Consider the following 20796-nt stretch of genomic DNA (forward strand, 5'->3'; position numbering starts at 1 on the left):
CGTCTGAGTTATACGCACATGTGAAAGAGCCCTTGCCCAGTCACTCTGGATATGGAAAAGGACTCTGCTGTAAAACCTGTGCTCCAGTGGGAACCACTGATCTGTGATATCACCCAGGTTCTGACTATAACTGTGCAAGGTTTGATAATCCACAAAATCTCATAGCTGCAAGGCATTATGTGGAGCCCCGCGCGACAACACAAAAAGATATTAGCCCGCTCTCTGATGCTTCAGCGGTGTGGGAAATTGTGCCAGGCAAGTTTTATATTTGTAAAATGCGAGTCTCAAAGTGTTCGAATTTGTATGAAGCCTTGAATTTCAGGAAACCCATCTTGAACTTGATCCTCGACGGATCGATCCGCTCATGTCTACTAAAGGTGGATTGATATGGGCCTATTGTATGTAACAAGATCCCAACAAATCCTGCAATTTCTAAATGCTTTGTGATTTTTTTCTAGGTACAATGATACTTTATAGACTATGGGAGACATACTGTAGATAGATTTCTTTTGACACAGTCTGCATTTGTACAGTCATGGCCAAAAGTATTGAGAATGAGACAAATAGTAATTTTTCCAAAGTTTACTGCTTCATTTTTTGTAATGGCAATTTGCATATACTCCTGAATGTCAAAGAGTGATCAGCTTAACAGCAATTACTGTACTTGCAAAGTCAATATTAGCCCAGAAAATGAACTTTAACCCCCAAAACACATTTCAACATCATTGCAGTCCTGCCTTAAAAGGAGCAGCTAACATCGTTTTAGTGATTGATCCATTAACACAGGTGTGGGTGTTGATGAGGACAGGGCTGGCGATCAATCAGTCATGATTAAGTAAGAATGACATCACTGGACACTTTAAAAGGAGGCTGGTTCTTGGTATCATTGTTTCTCTTCAGTTAACCATGGTTATCTCTAAAGAAACACGTGCAGCCATCATTGCACTGCACAAAAATGGCCTAACAGGGAAGAGTATCGCAGCGACAAAGATTGCACCTCAGTCAACAATCTATCGCATCATCAAGAACTTCAAGGAGAGAGCTTCCATTGTTGTCAAAAAGGCTCCAGGGCGCCCAAGAAAGACCAGCAAGCGCCAGGACCGTATCTTAAAACTGTTTCAGCTGCGGGATCGGACTACCAGCAGTGCCGAGCTTGCTCAGGAATGGCAGCAGGCTGGTGTGAGTGCTTCTGAACGCACTGTGAGGCGTAGACTCTTTGAGCAAGGGCTGGTTTCAAGGAGGGCAGCAAAGAAGCCACTTCTCTCCAGAAAAAACATCAGGGACCAACTGATATTCTGCAAAAGGTACAGGGAGTGGACTGCTGAGGACTGCGGCAAAGTCATTTTCTCTGATGAATCCCCTTTTCGATTGTTTGGGACATCTGGAAAACAGCTTATTCGGAGAAGAAGAGGTGAGCGCTACCACCAGTCTTGTCTCATGCCAACTGTAAAGCATCCTGAAACCATTCATCTGTGGGGTTGCTTCTCAGCCAAGGGAATCGGCTCACTCACAGTCTTGCCTAAAAACACAGCCATGAATAAAGAATGGTACCAGAATGTCCTCCAAGAGCAACTTCTCCCAACCATCCAAGAGCAGTTTGGCGCCCAACAATGCCTTTTCCAGCATGATGGAGCACCTTGCCATAAAGCAAAGGTGATAACTAAATGGCTCATGGAACAAAACATAGAGATTTTGGGTCCATGGTCTGGAAACTCCCCAGATCTTAATCCCATTGAGAACTTGTGGTCAATCATCAAGAGACGGGTGGACAAACAAAAAACAACAAATTCTGGCAAAATGCAAGCATTGATTATGCAAGAATGGACTGCTATCAGTCAGGATTTGGTCCAAAAGTTGATTGAGAGCATGCCAGGGAGAATTACAGAGGTCTTGAAGAAGAAGGGGCAACACTGCAAATATTGACTTGCTGCATTAACTCATTCTAACTGTCAATATAACCTATTGGTACTCATAATATGATTGCAATTATATTTCTGTATGTGATATAAACATCAGACAAACACTAATAAAAACCAGAGGAAAGCAGATCATGTGAAAATATAATTTTGGTGTCATTCTCAACACTTTTGGCCATGACTGTAGACTAACCACAGGTCCTAAAGGTTTGTACACTAAAACACTGCTATTTTTTATTTTATGGGCCCATTGTGGTCTTAACGAAAACACCTGCGCTCCTACAGGATGCCCGCCATTCCTTCACACCGCTGCTAATAACCCCCACAAGTGATTTGCTTCCTGTTCCACCAGAGGATTCTCTTAATCACTGCAGACAATTAAGCTTAGTGCCCGCGATCCAGAAATGAAGCAGAAATTTTCCTGAGCATTTCTGCATCTCCTTGGCAGAAAAACGCATGCGCGTATTTGATGCTTTTTTGCATGCGTATTTGCCATGCGTTTTTCCAATGCATTGTATAGGCAAATACGCATGCAGAAATGCACAAGAATTGGTCATGTCCGTATTTTTTCTGCGAGTAAAATCTGCGCAGAAAAAATACGGACCATGTGCACAGAACTTGCAGGATGTCATAGGAAGTCATGGGATAAGGTATGCAATGCGTGTCTGGAGCGTTTATGCGCTGCAAATACGCACCAAAATACGCACCAAAAACTCATCGTGGGCACACAGCCTTAGCGGCTATTGATTGTATATGCTTTTGTTTATGTTAAGACTAGTGTTGAGCCACCCCCGTAGTGTTCGGGTTCGGTTCGGTTCGTCGAACACCGGGATGTTCGAGGAACTGTTCGTCGAACTGTTCGTCGAACACCTTAGAACACCGTCGAACACCGTTAAAACCAATGGCAGGCAAACAAAAACACATAGGAACACATAGAAAACACCTTCAAAGGTGTCCAAAAGCTCACAAACTGCTCAGAAGACGCTTTCTTTAAAAAAGCCGGCCGGCAATTCAGCAGCGGCATACACCGGTACCCGACAATTTAGACATGAAGGAATAGAGCATCACACATAGATTAGATAGATAGAAACATGTCAGTCACATATATATGAAGTACAGTGACAGTGTTGCTTACTGTACTTGTCATTTAGTGTAAAGGATTTATTAAAAAATATAATAGTGTTTTCGTGCACCGTCTCTTTAAAAAAGCCGGCCGGCAATTCAGCAGCGGTACCCGACAATTTATAACAGACAGAATAGAGCTTCACACATAGATTAGATAGATAGAAACATGTCAGTCACATATATATGAAGTACTGTGACAGTGTTGCTTACTGTACTTGTCATTTACTGCAAAGGATTTATTAAAAAAAATAATAGTGTTTTCATGCACCGTCTCTTTAAAAAAGCCGGCCGGCAATTCAGCATCTGTACCCGACAATTTAGAATAGAAGGAATAGAGAATCACACATAGATTAGATAGATAGAAACATGTCAGCCACATATATACGAAGTACAGTGACAGTGTTGCTTACTGTACTTGTCATTTAGTGTAAAGGATTTATCAAAAAAAATAATAGTGTTTTCTTGCACCGTCTCTTTAAAAAAGCCGGCCGGAAATTCAGCAGCGGTACCCGACAATTTATAACAGACAGAATAGAGCTTCACACATAGATTAGATAGATAGAAACATGTCAGTCACATATATAATAAGTACAGTGATAGTGTTGGTTACTGTACTTGTCATTTAGTATTAAAATAAAGGATTTATTATTAAACAAAATTGGCGTGGGGGTTCCCCGTAATTTTAGTCTCTAGCGGAGGTTAAGCAGACGGCTGGGGCAGATGTTTGAAGCCTGGGAAGGGGGTAATACCCACGGAGCTTCCCAGGCTACTAATATCAGCCCCCAGCTGAATACCTAGCCTTTACTAGCTATTAAAATGGAGGACCCCCCCCAAAAAAATGACGTGGGGTCCCCCCTAATTTAATAGCTAGCAAAGGCTAGGCAGACAGCTGGGGGCTGATATTAATAGCCCAGGAAGGGAGCCATGAATATTGGCCCCCTCCCAGGCTAGAAACACCAGCCGTCAGCCGCCCCAGAAATGGCGCATCCATAGGATGCGCCAATTCTGGCACTTAGCCTCGCTCTTCCACGCTGCCCTGGTGCGGTGGCAGGGGGTAATAGGGTTGGGGTTGATGTCAGCTTATAATGCCAGCTGACATCAAGCCCAGGTTAGTAATGGAGAGGCGTCTATAAGACACCCCCATTACTAACCCCATAGTCAAAGTTAAAAAAAAAACACAAACACCCAGAATAAAGTCCTTTAATTGAAATAAAGACACAATCCTTTATTGTTCTAAATTAAACCATACTTACCATCACGCCCATTCCAGCTGAAGCCAACGATCTCCTGCAATAAAAGAAAAATAATAAAGCAACCTCATCCTTACCTTTCCATGGTTCCCAGGACAGCTTCAGCTCTGCTACATCGAGATGACAGGCTGGACCGCAGCAGAAAGCTGCCATCCAGCCTGTCATCCCGCAGACACTGAGAAGTGCAGGCATGCTTGCGCTCCTCAGTGTCTGACTGACGGCATCCAGATGAGCCGACAATGAACTCGGCTCACCTCATGTACGTCACTGACAGCGTGGGAAAATTCTCCTGCACTCAGCGCTTCAGCGTGAGAATTTTCCCACGCTGTCAGTGACGTGCATGAGGTGAGCCGAGTTCATTGGACATGACCTCGGCTCATCTGGATGCCGTCACAGCCAGACACTGAGTAGCGCAAGCATGCCTGCGCTTCTCAGTGTCTGCGGGATGACAGGCTGGATGGCAGCGTTCTGCTGCGGTCCAGCCTGTCATCTCGATGTAGCAGAGCTGAAGCTGTCGTGGGAGCCATGGAAAGGTAAGGATGATGTTGCTTTATTATTTTACTTTGATTGCAGGAGATCATTGGCTTCAGCTGGAATGGGCGTGATGGTAAGTATGGTTTAATTTAGAACAATAAAGAATTGTGTGTTTATTTCAATTAAAGGACTTTATTCTGGGTGTTGTGTTTTTTTTAAATACTTTACTAGAAATTCATGGTGGTCATGTCTAATATTGGCGTGACCCCATGAATTTCGGGCTTAGGGCCAGCTGATAATGCCAAGCTGGCCTTAACCCCTTTATTACCCAGTGAGCCACCGCACCAGGGCCCTGGATGAGTTGGGTACAGCGCCAGAAGATGGCGCTTCTATGAACGCGCCATTTTCCGGGGCGGCTGCGGACTGCAATTTGCAGCGGGTGGGGCCCAGAAAGCTTGGGCCTCCCTGCGCTGCAGATTCCAGCCCCCAGCTGCCTAGTTGTACCTGGCTGGACACAAAAATAGGGCGAAGCTCCACGTATTTTTTTTTTAAATTCATGAAATTCATGGAATAATTAAGAAAAAAAGGGCTTCCCTATATTGTTGTGTCCGGCTAGGTACAAATAGGCAGCTGGTGGTTGGGAGCAGCCCGTTCCTGCCTGCTGTACCTGACTGGACACAAATATAGGGCGAAGCCCCACATCAATTTTTTTTTCATTATTTCATGAATTTCCTGAAATAATTTAAAAAAAATTGACGTGGGGCTTCGCCCTATATTTGTGTCCAGTCAGGTACAGCAGGCAGGAACGGGCTGCCCCCAACCACCAGCTGCCTATTTGTACCTGGCCAGACACAACAATATAGGGAAGCCCTTTTTTAAAAAAATTATTTCATGAAATAATTAAAAAAAAATTGACGTGGGGCTTCGCACTATATTTGTGTCCAGCCAGGTACAGCAGGCAGGGACGGGCTGCCCACAACCACCAGCTGCCTATTTGTACCTGGTTGGACACAACAATATAGGGAAGCCCTTTTTTTCTTAATTATTCCATGAATTTCATGAAATAATTTAAAAAAAAAATGCGTGGGGCTTCGCCCTATTTTTGTGCCCGGCCAGGTACAACTAGGCAGCTGGGAGCTGGAATCCGCAGCGCAGGGAGGCCCAAGCTTTCTGGGCCCCACCCGCTGCAAATTGCAGTCCGCAGCCGCCCCAGAAAATGGCGCGTTCGTAGAAGCGCCATCTTCTGGCGCTGTACCCAACTCATCCAGGGCCCTGGTGCGGTGGCTCACTGGGTAATAAAGGGGTTAAGGCCAGCTTGGCATTATCAGCTGGCCCTAAGCCCGAAATTCATGGGGTCACGCCAATATTAGACATGACCACCATGAATTTCTAGTAAAGTATTTAAAAAAACACAACACCCAGAATAAAGTTCTTTAATTGAAATAAACACACAATTCTTTATTGTTCTAAATTAAACCATACTTACCGTCACGCCCATTCCAGCTGAAGCCAATGTCTTCTGCAATAAAAGTAAAATAATTAAGCAACCTCATCCTTACCTTTCCATGGTTCCCACGACAGCTTCAGCTCTGCTACATCGAGATGACAGGCTGGACCGCAGCAGAAAGCTGCCATCCAGCCTGTCATCCCGCGGACACTGAGAAGCGCAGGCATGCTTGCGCTCTGCAGTGTCTGGCTGTGACGGCATAAAGATGAGACGAGTTCATGTCCAATGATCTCAGCTCACCTCATGCACGTCACTGACAGCGTGGGAAAATTCTCCTGCACTCAGCGCTACAGCGTGAGAATTCTCCCACACTGTCAGTGACGTGCATGAGGTGAGCTGAGATCATTGGACATGAACTCGTCTCATCTTTATGCCGTCACAGCCAGACACTGCAGAGCGCAAGCATGCCTGCGCTTCTCAGTGTCTGCGGGATGACAGGCTGGATGGCAGCGTTCTGCTGCGGTCCAGCCTGTTATCTCGATGTAGCAGAGCTGAAGCTGTCCTGGGAACCATGGAAAGGTAAGGATGAGGTTGCTTTATTATTTTTCTTTTATTGCAGGAGATCGTTGGCTTCAGCTGGAATGGGCGTGATGGTAAGTATGGTTTAATTTAGAACAATAAAGGATTGTGTTTTTATTTCAATTAAAGGACTTTATTCTGGGTGTTTGTGTTTTTTTTAACTTTGACTATGGGGTTAGTAATGGGGGTGTCTTATAGACGCCTCTCCATTACTAACCTGGGCTTGATGTCAGCTGGCATTATAAGCTGACATCAACCCCAACCCTATTACCCCCTGCCACCGCACCAGGGCAGCGTGGAAGAGCGAGGCTAAGTGCCAGAATTGGCGCATCCTATGAATGCGCCATTTCTGGGGCGGCTGACGGCTGGTGTTTCTAGCCTGGGAGGGGGCCAATATTCATGGCTCCCTTCCTGGGCTATTAATATCAGCCCCCAGCTGTCTGCCTAGCCTTTGCTAGCTATTAAATTAGGGGGGACCCCACGTCATTTTTTTTGGGGGGTCCCCCATTTTAATACCTAGTAAAGGCTATGTATTCAGCTGGGGGCTGATATTAGTAGCCTGGGAAGCTCCGTGGGTATTACCCCCTTCCCAGGCTTCAAACATCTGCCCCAGCCGTCTGCTTAACCTCCGCTAGAGCCTAAAATTAAGGGGAACCCAACGCCAATTTTTTTAATAATAAATCCTTTATTTTAATACTAAATGACAAGTACAGTAACCAACACTGTCACTGTACTTCATATATATGTGACTGACATGTTTCTATCTATCTAATCTATGTGTGAAGCTCTATTCTGTCTGTTATAAATTGTCGGGTACCGATGCTGAATTGCCGGCCGGCTTTCTTAAAGAGACGGTGCATGAAAACACTATTATTTTTTTTAATAAATCCTTTACACTAAATGACAAGTACAGTAAGCAACACTGTCACTGTACTTCATATATATGTGACTGACATGTTTCTATCTATCTAATCTATGTGTGATTCTCTATTCCTTCTATTCTAAATTGTTGGGTACAGATGCTGAATTGCCGGCTGGCTTTTTTAAAGAGACGGTGCATGAAAACACTATTATTTTTTTTAATAAATCCTTTACACTAAATGACAAGTACAGTAATCAACACTGTCACTGTACTTCATATATATGTGACTGACATGTTTCTATCTATCTAATCTATGTGTGATTCTCTATTCCTTCTATTCTAAATTGTCGGGTACAGATGCTGAATTGCCAGCCGGCTTTTTTAAAGAGACGGTGCATGAAAACACTATTATTTTTTTTAATAAATCCTTTACACTAAATGACAAGTACAGTAATCAACACTGTCACTGTACTTCATATATATGTGACTGACATGTTTCTATCTATCTAATCTATGTGTGAAGCTCTATTCTGTCTGTTATAAATTGTCGGGTAGCGCTGCTGAATTGCCGGCCGGCTTTTTTAAAGAGACAGTGCATGAAAACACTATTATTTTTTTTGATAAATCCTTTACGCTAAATGACAAGTACAGTAAGCAGCACTTTCACTGTACTTCGTATATATGTGGCTGACATGTTTATATCTATCTAATCTATGTGTGAAGCTCTATTCTTTCGGTTCTAAATTGTCGGGTACCGGTGTATGCCGCTGCTGAATTGCCGGCTTTTCATGTTTCACTGTTGGCACTGTTCCCATCGATTTGGGCAATCACTGTAATGCCACAACCACCATGGCTGTGGCATTACAGTGAGTGGCAGACAATCCCTGCATGATTGGTGCTCTAAATAGCGCCAGACATGCAGGACACGCTTTTGGTGCACGAACAGTTATCGAACATAACCTCGAATAGCCGAATTTTTTGCAAATCGTTCGCGTTCGTCGAACAACTCGAACACCGCCCAAAACAGCTCGAATTTGAGATTGGCGAACAGTTCTAGTCGAACACCGCTCATCTCTAGTTAAGACTACCATGGGCCTATTTGTACGGCCACGTTCACATGTTCAGTATTTGGTCAGTATTTTACATCAGTATTTGTAAGCCAAAACCAGGTGAGGAACAATCAGAGGAAAAGTATAATAGAAACACGTCACCACTTCTGCATATTTCATCCACTCCTGATTTTGGCTTATAAATAGTGATGTAAAATACTGACCAAATACTGAACGTGTGAACGTGGCCTAAGACAAAAATATAGCAGGGGGCAACACTTTTAATTGTTTTAAAGCCTGAGAGACAAAAGTTTAATTTGGGGGGCCGCATTATTTTCATGACAAAGTGACATTTTTAGTGATACAATTTTATTTTCTATACACCTTTTGAACTGGTCCTCATCTTGCAGACATGGTCTCCCCTTCAGGTCCCCCATATTGCAGACATGGTCTCCCCTCCAGGTCCCCCATATTGCAGACATGGTCTCCCCTCCAGGTCCCCCATATTGCAGACATGGTCTCCCCTCCAGGTCCCCCATATTGCAGACATGGTCTCCCATCCAGGTCCCCCATATTGCAGACATGGTCTCCCATCCAGGTCCCCCATATTGCAGATATGGTCCCCCATCCAGGTCCCCCATCCAGCAGACATGGTCTCCCATCCAGGTCCCCCATATTGCAGACATGGTACCCCATATTGCAGACATGGTCCCCATATTGCAGACATGGTCCCCCATCCTGGTCCCCCATATTGCAGACATGGTCCCCCATCCTGGTCCTTATGTTGCAGACATGTCCCCCATCCAGGTCCCCCCCCTCATACTGCGCACAGGATCCCCATCCCCCCATACTGCGCTCAAGGTCCCCGTCCCCCCATACTGCGCTCAGGGTCCCCGTCCCCCCATACAGCGCTCAGGGTCCCCGTCCCCCCCATACTGCGCTCAGGGTCCCCGTCCCCTCCATACTGCACTCAGGGTCCCCATCCCCCCCCCCCATACTGCGCTCAGGGTCCCCATCCCCCCCCATACTGCGCTCAGGATCCCCGTCGCCGTCCCCCCATACTGCGCTCAGGGTCCCCGTCACCCCATACAGCGCTCAGGGTCCCCGTCCCCCCACATACAGCGCTCAGGTTCCCCGTCCCCCCACATACAGCGCTCAGGGTCCTAGTCCCCCCCATACTGCGCTCAGGGTCCCCGTCCCCCCCATACTGCGCTCAGGGTCCCCGTCCCCCCATATTGCGCTCAGGGTCCCCGTCCCCCCCCATACTGCGCTCAGGGTCCCCGACCCCCCATACTGTGCTCAGGGTCCCAGTCCCCCCATACTGCGCTCAGGGTCCCCGTCCCCCCCATACTGCGCTCAGGCTCCCCGTCCCCCCATACTGCGCTCAGGGTCCCCGTCCCCCCCATACTGCTCTCAGGGTCCCCATCCCCCCCCATACTGCTCTCAGGGTCCCCATCCCCCCCCCATACTGCGCTCAGGGTCCCCGTCCCCCCATACTGCGCTCAGGGTCCTTGTCCCCCCATGCTGCACTCAGGGTCCCCGTCCCCGCATACTGCGCTCAGGGTCCCCATCCCCATCCCCCAATACTGCGCTCATGGTCCCCGTCCCCCCATACTGCGCTCAGGGTCCCCGTCCGCATCCCCCCATACTGCGCTCAGGGTCCCCGTCACCCCCATACTGCGCTCAGGGTCCCCGCCCCACCCCATACTGTGCTCAGGGTCCCCGTCCCCCCATACTGCGCTCAGGCTCCCCGTCCCCCCATACTCCGCTCAGGATACTGCTCAGTGACGTCATACGCCGCTGTGCTGGGATACAGAGGTCAGCTGCTGGCCTCTGATAGGCCAGTGGCCGACACTGGTATTGCTGTGCAGAGAGACAGTCTCTGTGCGGCAATACACTGCATTACAGCGCTGATGTCGGCGGCTGCAGGAGAGAGCCGCGATAGTTACGGGGTCTGTGCCTGCGGGCCGCAAGAAGCAGCCGGAGGGGCCGCATGCGGCCCGCGGGCCACGTGTTTGAGACCCCTGCTCTAAGGCTTTGCTCACCCTGGCGTATAAAATGTGCGAGTGAAATCATAAAAAAAAAAAAATCGAATTTCACTCAGACCTATGTTACTCAATGAGGCAGTGCAGATCTGTACATTTTTTTCTACGAGAGTTTTCTGCATGCTTTTCACTTCGAAATCGGACAGTGCGAGACGAAAAAAACGGATGCCATACGTACCATCAGTATGTCAGCCGATTTTTATGGATACATTACAGTTCTAGAGCATTGAAAACTGTAAATAAACCTGTAAAAGAATAATAGCTGCTGAGAAAAAAAACCTGATTGCATACGGATGACAAGTGATAAAAGATCATTCCATTCTCCTGGATGGGAATGGGACCTATTACTTATACACAAGTGTGAGTGAACGCTTAATGTGCTTTTCAGTAGCGTAGCTACTGGAGGGGCAAAGGGGGCGGTGGCAGCACGCTGGATACAGTTGCACTCCGGGCAGAGCAGGGAGACTATGTACCTGCACTGCCCGACGGCTGCTATGGGGCCCTTGAGCAGGAGGGGGGGCCCCTAGTGCCAGCATCTGGCCCCCCGCCCATCACCGCTGCAAGTTTACTGACGCTCCCTCTCCCATCAGTCCCCTCACTGTGACTGACGTCATCACTTGCCGCCCGGCCCGCTGTGCTGAAGATGTGTGCAGGCCGGGTGCTCTGAGCAGCGAGGGAACTAGGAGGAGAGGTGAGTACTGTTTATTTATTTTTTGCCTGGTGGGGGCGGCATTATATTACAGACTCTGCCTATGGGGAGGGGGGGCAGTATACTAAAGACTCTGCCTATGGGGAGGGGGGAGAGTATTATAGGAAAGACTCTGCCTATGATGAGGGGGGGGAGTATTATACTATAGACTCTGCCTATGGGGAGGGGGGTGCATTATACTAAAGACTCTGCCTATGGGGGGGGCATTATACTAAAGACTCTGCCTATGGGGAGGGGGGGCATTATATTAAAGACTTTGCCTATGGGAGAGGGGGGGAGCATTACACTAAAGACTCTGCCTATGGGGAGAGGGAGGAGCATTATACTAAAGACTCTGCCTATGGGGAGAGGGAGGAGCATTATACTAAAGACTCTGCCTATGAGGAGGGGGGGAGTATTGTACTACAGATTCTGCCTATGGGGAGAGGGGGGGCATTGTACTAAAGACTCTGCCTATGGGGAGGGGGGAGCATTATACTAAAGACTCTGGCTATGGGGAGGGGGGAGCATTATACTAAAGACTCTGCCTATGGGGAGGGGGTGAGCATTATACTAAAGATTCTGCCTATGGGGGTGCATTGTACTATACAGACTCTGCCTATGGAGGGGCATTATACTACAGACTCTACCTATGGGGGGGCATTATACTACAGACTTGGCCTATGGGGGGGCATTGTACTATACAGACTCTGCCTATGGGGGGCATTATACTATACAGACTCTGCCTATGAGGAGGGGGGAGCATTATACTACAGACTGCCTATGAGGAGGGGGGAGCATTATACTACAGACTCTGCCTATGAGGAGAGGGGAGCATTATACTACAGACTCTGCCTATGGGGAGAGGGGGGAGCATTATACTAAAGACTCTGCCTATGAGGAGGGGGGGAGTATTATACTACAGACTCTGCCTATGGGGAGAGGGGGGGCATTGTACTAAAGACTCTGCCTATGGGGAGGGGGGAGCATTATACTAAAGACTCTGCCTATGGGGAGGGGGGAGGATTATACTAAAGACTCTGCCTATGGGAGGGGGGAGCATTACACTAAAGACTCTGCCTATAGGGAGAGGGGGGGGGGGCAATATACTAAAGACTCTGCCTATGGGGAGGGGGTGAGCATTATACTAAAGATTCTGCCTATGGGGGTGCATTGTACTATACAGACTCTGCCTATGGGGGGGCATTATACTACAGACTCTACCTATGGGGGGGCATTATACTACAGACTTGGCCTATGGGGGGGCATTGTACTATACAGACTCTGCCTATGGGGGGCATTATACTATACAGACTCTGCCTATGAGGAGGGGGGAGCATTATACTACAGACTGCCTATGAGGAGGGGGGAGCATTATACTACAGTCTCTGCCTATGAGGAGAGGGGAGCATTATACTACAGACTCTGCCTATGGGGAGGGGGGAGCATTATACTACAGACTCTGCCTATGGGGGGCATTATAGTTCAGACTTTGCCTATGAGGTGGGGGGAGCATTATACTACAGACTCTGCCTATAAGAGAGGGAGCATTATACTACAGACTCTGCCTATGGGGGGGTGCATTTTACTACAGACTCTGCCTTTGGATGGGGAATTATACTACAGACTCTGCCTATGAGATGGGGGGTATTATACTACAGACTCTGCCTATGAGATGGGGGGAGTAATATACTACAGACTCTGCCTATGAGGAGGGGGGAGCATTATACTACAGACTTTGCCTATGAGGAGGGGGGGAGCATTATACTACAGACTTTGCCTATGAGGAGGGGGGGGAGCATTATACTACAGACTCTGCCTATGAGGAGGGGGGAGCATTATACTACAGACTCTGCCTATGAGGGGGGCATTATACTGCAGACTCTGCCTATGGGGGGCATTATACTACAGACTCTGTCTATAGAGGGGAGCATTTTACTACAGAATCTGCCTATGGGGGTTGCATTATACTATATGAAGGACTATGGGGATTTCATTATACTATATTGAGGACTATCTGGTGCATTATACTATATGTAGGCTATTTATAAAGTGTGGGAGATAATTTGGGGTCTTTGTATAGTGTGGGGGCCATCATACAGTGTGGGAGATAATGTGGGGTCTTTGCACAGTGTGGGGGCCATCATACTGTGTGAGAGATAATGTGGGGTCTTTGTATAGTTTGGGGGCCATCATACAGTGTGGGAGATAATGTGGGGTCTTTGTATAGTGTGGGGGCCATCATATAGTGTGGGAGATAATGTGGGGTCTTTGTACAGTGTGGGGGCCATCATACAGTGTGGGAGATAATGTGGGGTCTTTTTATAGTGTGGGGGCAATCATACAGTGTTGGAGCCATCAGCTTGGGGGCTACTAAGGGGTCAGTATACTGTGTGGGGGTACTATACAGTGATGGGGAATTATATCGTGTATAGGAGAACATCATACTAGTTAGAGGGGAGCTCTATATGGCGGGAGACTCAGGACATTATTAAATCTTAAGTGGGCACTTATTGTTATAGGGGAACTCAGATTATCGTGACTGTCAAAGGGGCACTATTACTTTCTAGGGGACACAATGTGGGCACTGTTTTGTAGGACACTTGCACATGGCATTACTATATTTTAGAGGTTTGTTTTACCATCTAGAGGGCACACAGTAGGTGCAGTAATAGGGACACATTTTTCAGCTGAGGCTCAGTATTGGGGTATCAGCAGGATGAGAAGTTTGTGCAGGTTGGGAATAAATGTGGTCAGTGCCTGAAATGTAAGGAGTCAAATGTGTCTTTGTTGTGATCTCTGCAGACCTGAGACTCTGAGCCCTGGCTGGAGAAGTCGTCGTGTCAGTCTGGGCCAGATGGAAAAGACGAGAAAAGTGAACAATTTAATCAGAAAGAACATCAGCTGTAAGGTACTATATATAACTGTGCTGTGATCTCTTATATGTTCTGCAGGACTGGCATCTATCAATATATGTCACCATATGGCGGTAATATCAGTGCTGGTCTTTGTATACAGATTATTTTTAGTAACAGCGCCATCATCTGATCTGCTGAGGTTCTCCTACATCCACTATCTGGGTGCGCCACCATAGCTGTAATCAGGGTTACCTGGTTAGGGGCCCACTCAGAAGTTTCGCTCCCCCTGAACCAAAACCCTAGCTACGCCTCTGGTGCTTTTACACGCTCATTTCCTGATACTCATGCAGTCTAAACTACTGGCTGCCGATCATCAGTGAACAATCAAAACTCTTGGTCATCAGGGGAAATGATTTTTTGCACTTGGCAGCACATCGTCCTGTGTAAAAAGGATCTGTGCTGATGCGAACAATTGCAGCCTGTGTGCACTGAATCTATTACAGATCACTCAGTGCACATCTGAAGATAGGGCAGACATAACATTGGTGCAACCTATTCAGCCGCTCAGGGGCCCAATAGGTAATGGGGCCCATTTCTACCTCTAAAGCAGCTGTTGTCATAGTGTCACAGACACATTATTGGACTGCAAAGGACCCATATACTGTTCTTGCACAGGGGCCCTCATCTGTCTGTGTCCACCCCTCATCTGAAGTGCAGTCTGTTGGTATAAACAGGCTATTAAGTAATTGCTGACTGACAAGCATGGTCGTTTAACACTATGTATTGCACAATGTAAATGGACCTTTAGGCCTCATTCAGATGTCCGGGTTGCTCATATTTGCTCTATCCAATTATTATAGTCTATGGGGCTTTTCACATGTCCATGTTCTTTCACAGACCATGTGTTCATGCAAAACTCTCAGAGACATGTCAGTTTTTCTCCAGTATCATGGAAGAAAAATGCCAATACAAGTCTATGGGTCAGTGAAAAACACGTACAGTACATGGATGGCATCAGTGTACCATCTGTGTGCGGTCTGTAAATAATGTTGGGAGTGTATAGGAGAAGCTTTGTAATTTATTCATTTATCTATCTGTGAAAAACACTGATGACACTGATGGTAAAAATAGACACACAGATACACTCTGATACAAAACAATGATGACACTGGTACCAATTTTTCACATACATGTTTAAACCCGGAAGTGTGAATGAGGCCTTAGGCTATACCATTGCCAAAACAACTATGCAGCACCCAACAAGAATCATGCACAGGTCCTCTTCTAATTAATATGAGGCATGCCATACTTGCTGGCTCTTGCTGTCACGCATGGTGAGGAAAAGACTAAGAGCACAACAAAGGGAAGAGGGGGAGGAAGCCCAAACACTAAGGGAAGGGGGAGTGGAGACACCTAGGCAGATCTGACAGTCACCCTGACTCCCCTAATGTCCTCCCTAAATAGGTTCCGCACCTATCGCCGAGCAGGAAACCTAATCTTTGACTGTCCCTAGCAATAAGCCCTAGGTAGGGAGGGGAAGGGGTGAGCACTAGTCAGCCCCCACTGAAACTAAAGACAAACGGGTAAACAGACAAAGGAAACACTTAGCTTGAGAAGACACCAGAGAGATCACGACAACTATCCTCCAAGGGAACTCCAAGAAGACACTAGCCGACTAGTAGTACTTCAAGCCTGGACAGAGGAAAATAGAGCTATCACCAGCGACTCTCTGGAGAGACGGAAGGTATTTAAACATCCAGCAAGCGTGTGTCAATTGGCAGCAGAAAGTGGAGGTAACTGCTAGGTCCTAGAGGGAGAAGCATATCACTACACTACAGATAAGAGAAGATCAAGAAGGTGCCTGCAGAGCCAAGGGCAATGACCTTCTACAGCTGGATCCAGGACAACTGTCTGTCACACCTGATACACCCTTGACAGTTGCACTTTTCTAAACCATTTTTTTTTTATGTTTCAGTGAATAGAATATTTCATATTTCCTGTTAGTAGTTGAAACTCCATGGTTGGCAGGTCCTTTCCCCAAATGTAGTCAGATACATGGCATCAGTGTAGGTAAAGCCTACCAGTGTAGCTCTAAACTGCTTAGACTGGATGCATAGTAGCAGCCATTCCTCACATGGGAGAAATTTTAGGTCAGGATGGGCTTTTATTCTCCGGATATGTATCAGAATGTCGCCATTCACTAATAGCAGCTGAGATCTTGAAAGTGGTAAGGAACTGTAAAACAATGTAAACTGATGTGTAAAGCTCTAACTTCCTTTGCCAAACCACATCCTGACTTTTGTATAATTGATCTAATGTGCCATAGATATTATAACATGCAAGTGAATATAATGGCATCTGGTTTATGTAAATCAATACGAAAGCAAGTACAGGATTTATATGAACCAACATGCTAATCCTGGCCAGTATACCGATAGGTGAATAAAAAAAAGCAAAGACTACATATGAGAACATTAAACAGGCAGATTGGGGCAAATCTAATGAAACTTCAACTAGACTGTCTTAAAATATAACAAATTTATCAAAGTAGGACATGCTGCTTGATACATTTGGTCTAGTCTGTTTAGTCTAAGTTTACACCACCCAATAATTGGCTTACTTTGTGCCAGATTAGCACCAAAATGTTGACACGTTTTTGATCACTGAATCCCATATCAGGACAAGCCCCTTTCCAGAAACAGACAGAAGGAAAGCAAGAAAGTAGGAATGTGTATTTAAATGATTGGCTCCGCTATGGAGCACTGAGCGACGGGACTTGGTTTGAACGGTCATTCTGTGCTGTCAGAGTTCCTTTAAGAAATCACTGCCTCCCGATGTTGTTTCCCCCATCTAGCATAGTCTTTTTAGAATCAATGCTATCAATCAAAATAAAGAGGCTAATGCTGGGTGGGAAACAACCTGTGGAAGTAAAGACTAGTTAAATGCTCTGTGACACCCTTAAAACGTATTGCTCCATTTGCATATTGATAAAAAAACTATTCAATCAAGATTGCTGTTACAGATAGAAAAATGTTGATGGATTTACTTATTTAAGTCCTTAATGCCCATATAGGCGATTTTGGGGGTGGAGTAGGGGGCATATTACTGACAGATTTATTTTTTATCACAATATACAAAGTGGATGAACAACAGAGAAATTCATATTTTGTGGAACAATCCTTAGGCTTCAAAACATCATGAATTCTTATAGGTACACTTGCATAAAGTTAGGGGTTTTGTAGGATTAAAGTCAGGTGCTTGAGTAACCAGTTATACAAAACAGGTGATAATGATCATCAGTTTCATGTAGGTTGAAACACAGATTTTAACTAAAACAGAAATATCTGGGTAGAAGGCTGGGAGAGGAATGGAGAAATACTGCTACAAAGGCGAGGTTGTGGAAGACAGTTTCATGTCACAGGTCATACACTATGGCATGACTGAACATGACAGAAGGTAGTTATACTGCATCAGCAAGGTATCTCGCAAACAAAGATTTCAAAGAATAACACCTATTAAATTATCTCTTGACTAGAATATAACATCAAAAAGGGGAAAGATTTGTATCCAAAATATCAGCTATATTTGTAATTAGCACAAATTTCCAAAAAAGGGAGCCAGAGAAAAAGCTCTTAATGAAAATATATGTTTATTATTCCATAAATAGAAGAACCATAAAAAGTTTACATTACATTAGTGGTGGTTGGTGGGAGAAGCAAAACCAGGTTAGGCAGATGGAAAAACCCAGTGAAGGAGACCATATCCCCCATAGAAGAGCATTACAACATTAGCAAATAATTATATATGACAAAACTGGTATATATCTGAATAAGGATTGCAAAAAGAGTAGTAGTCCGATAATCAAATGTTATCTCATCCTGATCAGTTTAACCGTATATTATAATATGGTGTGGCTATAATGTCATTTATACAGGGTACACCAGTGTTTAAAGCACGGTCTGCAGATAAGCAGGCATATGTGCCAAGTTCCTTTGTATAGCCATTAAGAAAACCATTCAGGATAAGCAATCACAAAATAGTTGTTGTGCGGTACATGTTTAAATGCATGTGCTAGAACTATGTAACTCTAGTACTGTTCATAAATATAACGGTAGCTTTTACCTTGTGACATGTTGCATATAATGTGCAGGCTCTGCCAGGAGGGAGCTGATAGCGCGCCTCGACGCGCGTTTCACCTTATCCTGAATGGTTTTCTTATTGGCTATACAAAGGGTCTTGGCACATATGCCTGCTTATCTGCAGACCGTGCTTTAAACACTGGTGTACCCTGTATAAATGACATTATAGCCAGACCATATTATAATATACGGTTAAACTGATCAGGATGAGATAACATTTGATTATCGGACTACTACGCTTTTTGCAATCCTTATTCAGATATATACAGGTTTTGTCATATAGAATTATTTGCTAATGTTGTAGTGCTCTTCTATGGGGGATATGGTCTCCTTCATTGGGTTTTTCCATCTGCCTAACCTGGTTTTGCTTCTCCCACCAGCCACCACTAATGTAATGTAAACTTTTTATGGTTCTTCTATTTATGGAATAATAAACATATATTTTCATTAAGAGCTTTTTCTCTGGCTTCCTTTTTTGGAAATTTGTGCTAATTACAAATATAGCTGATATTTTGGATACAAATCTTTCCCCTTTTTGATGAAAGATTTCAAAGAAGACTGGGGGTTCAATATGTGCTGTTAAAGTTCTTTTGAAGAAGCAACAAGAGATGGGCAACATTGAGGACTATAGATGCAGCAGTCAGCCAAGGAAACTTAGTGCAGTACATGAAAGACACATCATACTTACTTCCCTTCCAAATAAGAAGATGTCCAGCATTGCCATCATCTCAGAACTGGCAATGACCTGTGGAACCCAGCTACACCAATCTACTGTTTGGAGAAGTCTGAGCAGAAGTGGTCTCCCTTAAAAGAATTATGGCCAAATAGCCATACCTTCAACATAGCAACAAGGCCAAGGTACTTATCACTGCACAAAAACATACAAACTATTCATATCATCTACTGACTCAGTTGCCCTTCTCATGCATAGCTAATGCGATGAGTCAATAGACAACCATGGGATAACCAATCTCCCAGAAAAGCTGTCGAGGGTTGCTGGAAGAAAACATACTCACAAAAAGACTATCACATGCAAGCAAGCAATTTTAAAATTTTCTAATTTAAGTCGGCTCTTACCTCTTCTGAACAGTACTACTTCACAACTCTAACTTCTCTATCGCAAAACCCCAAACAGTTATACAACACTTAATTCCTCCTCCCACTTTCCTCATTTCAGCAGAAGATTTTTCTTCATATTTAAAAAAGATTGACCTCAGACCTCACCTCCTTTGCATTTGATTCCATCCCAAATCCTCCCAAACTTACTACCGTGCTTATCACAGCCCTAACCCATCTCATTAACCTTTCATAAATCTCTGGTGTCTTCCATTCCTCTTTTAAACATGCAACCATCACACCCCTGAAGAAACCATTGTTTCACCCAACATCTATATGCATTTATCGCATCATATCACCACTCTCATTCACCTCAAAACTCCTTGAATAGCACATCTACATTGATCTTTCTTCTAACCTCTCAATGAACACACTCTTTGACCAACCACAATAAGGGCTCTTTCAGAAGTCCGTGATCATCAGTCTGATCTCGGATCACAATGCACGGACTGGCTGTGGGTCTTTTGACCCCGAGTGTGATAGCTTCATATATTTTTATGGGGCTGTTACACTTGGGGTCAGGAGATGATCAGCCCGCATTGTGATCCAAGACAGAACCGATGATCAAAGACGGTCTTCCATCCCCACCACTGTACTGAAATGCCCCTAACCAAAGTTACAAGCCACCTACTGAGTGAGTGTCATCAGTATATAGACTGCTTTGGAAAATCTACCTCTCTGGTCCAGATGTCACCTTTCTGCTGTCCAGAATTCCAGAGTGTCTATCAGTTATCCTCCTTCTTGACATCGCACTTTCTAAAATTCAGTGTGGTCAAAACAGAAGTCAATGGGCCTGATTCATCAGAGCTTTTATGCCAGTATTTTAGCTTAAAAAGCTTTGAAAAGTTGCATAATTGTGACGCAAATCGAAGCTGCGCTAAAATTTTGTGACTTTGGCGTTTTAAGGCCATTTTCACCCAGCTGTGACAAAGTTGTGGAAGCTTGGGTGGGGTGGGTCATGGCGACCGCCACTCATCATATTCATAACGAGCAGCGTTCACTTTGCCACAAATCTTAGTCCAGCAGGGACTGAAGCACGATTTGTTTAGAGGCGCAAACAGATGTGAACGCCATCTGTCCGATGCTCTTAATTCATGAATAGGTGTACGCCTCTTAGGAAATTTTTACTTAAAATGGTGGCCTCCACTACCTCATCTAATGGTATAAATATAACAGCATAACCTGTATCTTAATTTAATAGAGATTGCCAAATATAAGGCTTCTATATTGTATATAACACAACTATCT

General features: G+C 45.2%; 1 protein-coding gene across 2 annotated transcripts in view; it reads right to left on the minus strand.

The window, feature by feature from the left end:
• IL16 (interleukin 16) overlaps window positions 1-20796 on the minus strand; it is a 219654-nt gene that overhangs the window by 16924 nt on the left and 181934 nt on the right. The window lies entirely within an intron of this gene.

The sequence above is a fragment of the Phyllobates terribilis genome, unplaced genomic scaffold (assembly GCF_046119375.1).
Source record: "Phyllobates terribilis strain yellow unplaced genomic scaffold, ASM4611937v1 Scaffold_11__3_contigs__length_659146591, whole genome shotgun sequence".
Taxonomy (NCBI): domain Eukaryota; kingdom Metazoa; phylum Chordata; class Amphibia; order Anura; family Dendrobatidae; genus Phyllobates; species Phyllobates terribilis.